Source organism: Phyllobates terribilis, unplaced genomic scaffold, assembly GCF_046119375.1.
Source record: "Phyllobates terribilis strain yellow unplaced genomic scaffold, ASM4611937v1 Scaffold_5__5_contigs__length_657084704, whole genome shotgun sequence".
NCBI lineage: Eukaryota > Metazoa > Chordata > Amphibia > Anura > Dendrobatidae > Phyllobates > Phyllobates terribilis.
In genome coordinates this window covers 121,333,961-121,340,588 of record NW_027362765.1, presented here as the reverse complement: position 1 = coordinate 121,340,588, position 6,628 = coordinate 121,333,961, and the positions used below count along the sequence as shown (strand labels likewise).

Below are 6,628 nucleotides of genomic sequence, written 5' to 3'. Positions count from 1 at the left end.
TTTGTGGTAGTTGTGAATGAGGTTCTTTATTTTGTCAGATGGTAAAGCTGGCCATTTTTCTTGGCAAAAATCTGTAAATTCCTGGGCTGTCTAGCATGAACTGTGCGCTTGAGATCTCCCCAGAGTGGCTCAATGATATTGAGGTCAGGAGACTGAGATGGCCACTCCAGAACCTTCACTTTGTTCTGCTGTAGCCAATGACAGGTCAACTTGGCCTTGTGTTTTGGATCATTGTCATGTTGGAACGTCCAAGTACGTCCCCATGTGCAGCTTTCAGGCTAATGAGTGCAAATGTACATCCAGTATTTGCTGATAACGTGCTGCATTCATCTTTCCTTCAACTTTTACCAAGTTTCCTGTGCCTTTGTAGCTCACACATCCCCAAAACATCAGCGATCCACCTCCATGCTTTACAGTAGGAATGGTGTTCCTTTCATCATAGTTGACTTCTCTCCAAATGTAATGTTTATGGTTGTGGCCAAAAAGTTCAATTTTGGTCTCATCACTCCAAATTACCGTGTACCAGAAGTTTTGAGGCTTATTTCTGTGCTGTTTGGCGTATTGTAGGTGAGATACTTTGTGACATTTTAGCGACTCAACCATGCAGCCCATTTTTCTTCAAGTACCTCCTTATTGTGCATCTTGAAACAGCCACACCGCTAGTTTTCAGAGAGTCCTGAATTTCAGCTGATGTTATTTGTGGGTTTTGCATTGCATCCCGAACAATTTTCCTGGCAGTTGTGGCCAAAATTTTTGTTGGTCTACCTGACCGTGGTTTGGTTTTTACGGAGCCCCTGATTTTCCATTTGTTAATCACAGTTTCAACACTGCTAACTGGCATTATCAATTCCTTGAATATCTTTTTGTATCCCTTTCCTGTATTATACAGTTCAACTACCTTTTCCTGTAGATCCGTTGACAATTCTATTGCTTTCTCCATGACTCACAATCCAGAAACATCAGTGGCTGGATGAAAGATGCAAAGAGTCTGTCCGGATCCCAGAAACTCATTCAGCTTTTATGCACATGCACTGATTACAAGCAAACAGGTCACATATGAGGATGTTACCTTTAGTAGCCATTCAAACCCATTTGAGTCAAATTCTGTGCATGTTATCAGGCCAAAATCACCAGGGCATGTGAACTTTTGATCACGGTCATTTGGATGTTTTTGGTTGTCATTAAGATTTAAAAAGAGAAAACACAGTAGTTTGACAATAAATGGCTTCACCCAACCAATAACCATGAGTGGAGAAAAAGGTTTTTTGTTATCATTCATATTCTCTGAAACAAGGCCAAGAAAGGAAAAATCCAGCCGGGGTATGTAAACTTTTGAGCACAACTGTAACTACCATAATACTGCCCCTATTTGCATTTTATTTATGGTGTTGTATTGTTTCTGTGGAATTATTTTGGTATTTCTGGTTGTATTGTATTGTATTATTTCTGTTTGTTTTTTAATAATAAAAAATGCCCCCCCTTCGCTTGTAAAAATATAACTGCTATAATACTGCCCCAATGTACAAGAATCGTCTATAATACTGTCCTGATGTAGAAGAATATAATTACTTTCATGCTGCCTGCTTTGTACAAGAATATAACTACTATAATACTGCCTCCTTTTGTACAAGAATATAACTACTATAATACTGCCCCCTACGTACAAGAATATACTATAATATTGCCCATATGTACTAGACTATAACTACTATAATACTGCTCCTATGTACAATAATATAACTACTATAATATTGCCCCTATGAACAGGAATATAACTAATATAATATTGCTCTTATGTGTAAGAATCTATCTTTTATACTACTACCCTGATGGGTAAGAATATAACTACTTTTACGGATAAAAATATAACTATGATAATAGGTAGGACAGTTTTCATGTGTAACTAGAATTGCTTTTTAACATATCACTGATAATGCAGCCTGTCTAGTCTGCACAAACCAGTGACATTATTGTGAAATTATAGAGAGTGTGGGGTTCTGCCTGTGGTGGGTTTGGTGCTGGATAACCTTTAGGCATATTTGCTGTTGCTGGAGAAATAAACATTTATGAATTTTGCAATAAGTGCAGGAACCAACAAAAAAAAAGCTGATTGGGCACATGGCTGGATGACTGGCTGAGGTGGCTGATCTATGAAACTATATAGAGAAACATAAAGCCATAAGGAGGAAGTGGAAAAAGAATTGGGTACCCTGCCCCCTGTTCTGCAATCATTAACCCTTGCAACTCATACAGCAAGCTACGGGTTTTTCGGACGATACTGCTTAAACTTGTGCCTGCTCGGAAGCCATCATCCACCAACATTGTCCATGCCCTGCAAGCCGCTCAGGTAGACGCATCTTTGTCTTAACTCACATTGTAAAAATGCACTGAATTAAGTTTGTTGGTGACTTAGGGGTGTGGTTCGGGCAATTCAGACATTTTTTATATGTGGACATTTGGGATCATACATGTACTTTAAAGGAATTCAAGACACCCTATATATGAGGATAGTTGACTTCTAGACCAGTCTGTAGAAGTTTATCTAGAATTAGCCGTGGTCTATAGTCTTGAGGATTGAGAGGCAAGAATCAAACCAAGAAAACTGGTGGGCAGCGTCAGTGAAGGTATGAATCACTAAATTATGTTTTTGTTATTTTGCTGTCTGATTAAAGCGTAACTCCAGGCAAAAGTTAGAAAGGTATTAGTGTGTCTTGTTATCCTACTATGAACGGGCCACTGGGATTGCTGCATCTTTTCTCCATACCAGTGGCCTTTAAATTGTGTCTGTCTAGCTGTTGTGCAACTTCAGCTACAAGGGTCATAGCCTTGGGGGCGCAAAGGTAGCAGTTGCACCTGAAACATGGTGTCTAAGGTAACCCACAGCCCCTACACCTAAATAACAAAATGCCTGTATTGTAAATGGCAGCAATTAGGTTGTAAAGGCAGATGTTACAGATTTTGCACTGAGGCCCAAGAGTTGGAGTTGTATTGTTGGGCTTTCATTGGGCCAGTCTATGTGGGAACACAATTTCGCCGACCAGTGAGTGCCCGTCTAGGGCTGCTTATGCTAAGAGCAACAGGTAAGAAAAGTTTCTCATTGCAATGACCGACATGACAAAGCTCTTAGTGATCTTGGTCTCTGCTTGTGTAGAGCGCAGCAGTGCTAGGCCCTGTAAATCGCATGGTGCTTGGGTAGATAATAAGGCTATCCATACCGAGGTGCTCGCTGGACAAAAGAACCCCCAACATATCTATTCCAGGTCCCGGACAAATTTTAAGATGAGTGAGAAATTACATATTCTTATTATTCCCAGATTTCCACTTACACTATCAATTTGCTAATCCACAAAATCTAATAATCCACCTCTTCTTGATTCCCCAAAAGTCATCAAACTAAAGCAACTGTGCGGACCCTTTGTCCTCTCATTTGTTTAACTAAATACTAAAAAATTTCCATAATGAGTTACCAGGTTCCTTGTGCATGCCGTGTGTGCAACCTTTACATCAGCGACAATACAGTTATGACTTTGTGATCAACACAACAGTATCCAAAGAGTCCACAAGGCACCTGGCGGAAACATTGTATCAGATTTCCATATGCAAATGACTATTTTGACATACAAATCCCTGGTTTAAAGGGGTTTTCGACTTAAAAAAAAAGTAGACCCCAAACATAACAAACGTAGCAGGTACTCATGCCTTGTATATCAGCATAGCCACTGAGCTCAGTGATTGTCTGCAGGGGTGATGTGAGCTGTCGATGTGATGCCTCTGATGCAGCAAAAACAATAAGATAGGCAGGAACATAGAGCTGTAGCTGGAACCGCGGAGGGCGGATACCTGCTTTGATTGTTAAGTTGCATACTTAAAATCCTTTAGGGTTGACTTTTCTTAAAGTGGACAACACCTTTAATTAAGATAACATTAGTGGAGACTCCCTGCTCAGTCCCAGAATGACAGAAATGTGTTGCTGAGTCTGAACCTCTTTAATACTGGCTCTGAATATCGACATTGATGTATACCGGGGGGTGTATAACCTGTGACACAGGGGCGACTATGTGTCCCATGATTACAATCTGTGTGTCCCCCAGTGAGATCTAGCACACCAACATTTGGGACCACCTTTATATTTGGTGCTCTAGACAGAACAAGTAATGGTGCACGTGGTAAAACACAAATTACAAACAAGGTAGCTGCACTTGTGAGAGGTCACCTTGACTCATTTTGCCAGTGTGCCAAAAAAGAAAGCAGCGGCCCCACCAAATATTTCGGAAATTGAAAGCTTACCAGATGTTTATGGCATATAATGTCAATGTGTTTCAAGAGGGAATACCCCTTAAAGTTTTATTGGACCATCCTTGGGGATGGTCCAATCTAGTAATGAAGTCCCTAGATGGAAAAAAAAGTGCACCCATGATGTAGACACTAGAAAATGTTGGGACCACAGACAATGTAATGTCTCAGATTCTTTCCACAGCTCTATGTTCCCTTTATTCTGCAACTCAGTAGAGGGTCCTAGCTCACAAACCACTAATGACATGTCAGAAAATAATTAAAAAGTATTCTCTTTTAATTAAAAAGCTCCATGCATAGTTTCTGTAGACAGCATGCCAGAGGAAATGGAAAGCGTGCTACTTACAGCACTGAAATTCTGTCAATGGAAAGAGACTGGGCCGGCGTCAGCACCCAGGCATTTGATTTTTTTTTTTATGTATGGAGGCATGGGGCATTATATGGGGGGATAACATCCTGCATGGGGCATTATATGGGAGGGGTGACATCCTGCATGGGGCATTATATGGTGGGGGAAAGGGGGATCCTGCATGGGGCATTATATGGGGTGGAAAAGGGACATCCTGCATGGGGCATTATATGGGGGGGGAAGGGACATCCTGCATGGGGCATTATATGGGGGGGGAGGAACATCCTGCATAGGGCATTATATGGGGGGGGAGTGACATCCTGCATGGGGCATTATATGGGGGGTGACATCCTGCGTGGGGCATTATATGGGGGGTGACATCCTGCATAGGGCATTATATGGAGGGGAGAAGTGATATCCTGCATGGGGCATTATATGGGGGGGAGTGACATCCTGCATAGGGCAGTATATGATGGGTGACATCCTGCATGGGGCATTATATGGGGGGGTGACATCCTGCATGAGGCATTATATGGGGGGTGACATCCTGCATGGGGCATTATATGGAAGGGGGTGACATCCTGCATGGGGCACTATAAAGAGGGGGGGTGACATCCTGCATGGGGCATTATATGGTGGGGGAAAGGGACATCCTGAATGGGGCATTATATGGGGGAAAGGGACATCCTGCATGGGGCATTATATGGGGGAAAGGGACATCCTGCATGGGGCATTATATGATGGGTGACATCCTGCATGGGGCATTATATGTGGGGTGACATCCTGCATGAGGCATTATATGGGGGGTGACATCCTGCATGGGGCATTATATGGGGGGGTGACATCCTGCATGGGGCACTATAAAGAGGGGGGGGTGACATCCTGCATGGGACATTATATGGTGGGGGAAAGGGACATCCTGAATGGGGCATTATATGGGGGAAAGAGACATCCTGCATGGGGCATTATATGGGGGGAAAGGGACATCCTGCATGGGGCATTATATGGGGGGGAGAAGTGACATCCTGCACGGGGCATTATATGAGGGGTGACATCCTGCATGGGACATTATACGGGGGGGGAAGGGCAGGGCTGGCTCCAGTTTTTTCTGGGCCCAGGGCAAAAGAGTCTCAGTGGGCCCCTTTAACACATACCACAATTCATGATACACAGATACCGCAGAGAAATATAGATATAGTACAATGCAAAGATTTCACTTCTTACATTACATGAGTGATACCTATTGTAAATTCCACAATAGCTCAGAAACCGGTGAATGACTCCACACAGTATACTGGCCCCCTTAAAATGCTCCATACAGAATACTGGCCCCCATAAAATGCTCCATATGGAATACTGGCCCCCATATAACGCTCCATACCGAATACTGGCCCCCATATAACGCTCCATACCGAATACTGGCCCCCTTATAACGCTTCATGCAGAATACTGGCCCCCATAAAACACTCCGTACAGGATACTGGCCCCCATATAACGCTCCATACAGGATACTGGCCCCCATATAATACTCCACACAGGCTGTTCCCCCACATAATGTCCTATGCAGGCTTTGTCCCCCGTTTAATGCCCCATGCAGGCTGTCCCCCTCTTATAATGCCCCATGCAGGATGTCACCCCCATATAATGCCCCATGCAGGTTGTCACCCCCCATATAATGCCCTATGCAGGATGTCACTCCCCCACATATAATGTCCCATGCAGGATCTCACTTCTCCCCCCCATATAATGCCCTATGCACGATGTCCCTTTCCCCCCCATATAATGCCCCATGCAGGATGTCCCTTCCCCCCATATAATGCCCCATGCAGGATGTCACCCCCCATATAATGCCCCATGCAGGATGTCACCCCCCATATAATGCCCCATGCAGGATGTCACTTATCCCCCCATATAATGCCCTATGCATGATGTCCCTTTCCCCCCCATATAATGCCCCATGCAGGATGTCCCTTCCCCCATATAATG

The 6,628-nt window shown here is 43.6% G+C and overlaps 1 protein-coding gene across 1 annotated transcript in view; it reads left to right on the top strand.

Moving 5' to 3' along the window:
- The first annotated feature begins 2,227 nt into the window (after positions 1 to 2,227).
- RGS19 (regulator of G protein signaling 19) overlaps positions 2,228 to 6,628 on the top strand; it is a 100,944-nt gene continuing 96,543 nt past the window's right edge. Inside the window, exon 1 of the mRNA XM_073682900.1 lies at positions 2,228 to 2,347. The gene's annotated coding sequence lies outside the window, so the exon portion shown is untranslated. The remainder of the gene's footprint in view (positions 2,348 to 6,628) is intronic.